General features: G+C 45.6%; 2 protein-coding genes across 2 annotated transcripts in view; one reads left to right on the forward strand and one right to left on the reverse strand.

Moving 5' to 3' along the window:
- LOC119421085 overlaps nt 1–1477 on the reverse strand; it is a gene marked incomplete at its 3' end in the record, with an annotated part of 641076 nt that overhangs the window by 256819 nt on the left and 382780 nt on the right.
- The window catches only part of LOC119421638 (kynurenine 3-monooxygenase), a 34675-nt gene that overhangs the window by 30705 nt on the left and 2493 nt on the right, over nt 1–1477 (forward strand). The gene's annotated exons all lie outside the window — the stretch shown is intronic.

The following is a 1477-nucleotide window of genomic DNA, read 5'->3' on the forward strand; positions in this document are numbered from 1 at the left end:
CATCCATCCATCATCATCATCCATCCATCGTCCATCCATCATACATCCATCATACATCCATCATTCATCCATCATCCATCCAACATCCATCCATCCATCCATCTATCATCCATCCATCCATCCATCCATCATACATCTATCATCATCCATCATCCATCCATCATTCATCCATCATCCATCCATCATCCATCCATCCGTCATCCATCTATCATCCATCCATCATCCATTCATCATCCATCCATCATTCATCCATCATCCATCCATCAGAAGAGTCAAAGTAGATTTTTATTTATGAGACATGAGACTTTATTTACTTTTGTTTTAAAGCATCTTGTTTTAAAATAAACAATTTGACTAAACTGAGCATCTGGTTCGTTTTCAGCTGCTCACTCAGTGACGTCATCCTTCGGACCATGATGATGATATCTAAATATCATGTTTGGGTCTGAAGCTGAAGAGCGCAGACATCATCTAATCTCAGAGACATGACTCAGGCTCATTACTAACCCAGATGCATGCTGGGTAATGTGTCTGAATCTGTGTTTAGCAGCAGACTGTCTTAATCCTTTTATTCCTCTCTCGACCGCGACGAGTTGTTGTGTCTCAGACTGGTGATGAAACTCATCCAGATGAGCCCTGCTGTGGAGGAGCAGGCCAGCTGCTGGTGCTTCTCCTCAGGTTGATCCAAAACTCACTCTGGAGGCGCCACCTGAAGGCCGATCCCTGCACAGCACCAACCATCTCATGATCCTCCTCAAGGTCTCACACAGGCAGTCACAAGGGTCGGGTACATTTATTTATGCCTGAGCTGACCTCAGGAGAACCATAAAACGACCACAGTTCGCTCTGTGACTATCAGTCTGTGGACAAAGTTCATGATTCTTTGAGAACTGATAAGAACTAAAAGCTTGTGTGTTTATTCAGCGGAGACTGAAGAACTGGAGCGGATCAAAGTTCAGGGCCAGGAATGTGTTGGTTCTTAACCAACGTTGGGTTTATAAGCACATTTACACAAGAGACGTTTTTTATGAATGTAAAGCAGGAGAGTTTTTGTCTGACGGCTGCAGAGGAAGTCAGAGGAACGAAGAATCAAAAAGTCCCTCGCAGATTTCTGATGTCACCTGAGCACCTCAGATTTCCCAGCATTCATCACTTCTCAGCGAGAAACAAACTGATTGTTGGAACCAGCAGCTTGTTGCTTATTGGGATTATTTTGGGAGTGGTGGTGCAGAGGTTAGAGAAAGTGGGCCTGCGATTGGAAGATCGCCAGTTCAACTCCCTGACCAACAACATTAAAGTGTGGGTGTTAAAGGTGAAGCACCCACACCTGTCTCCACCCTCATCTGCTCCACTCTGGGCCCTTGAGCAAGGCCCTTAATCCAGAGCTCTCTGACGTAAATCGCTGTGGTGACCCCTGAAGAAGCAGGAGCAGCCGAACCTGCAGCTGAGGTTCTTCCAAGAACAAGCAGAACCTGCA

The sequence above is a fragment of the Nematolebias whitei genome, chromosome 1 (assembly GCF_014905685.2).
Source record: "Nematolebias whitei isolate Nwh7 chromosome 1, NemWhi1, whole genome shotgun sequence".
NCBI classification, from domain to species: Eukaryota; Metazoa; Chordata; class Actinopteri; order Cyprinodontiformes; family Rivulidae; genus Nematolebias; species Nematolebias whitei.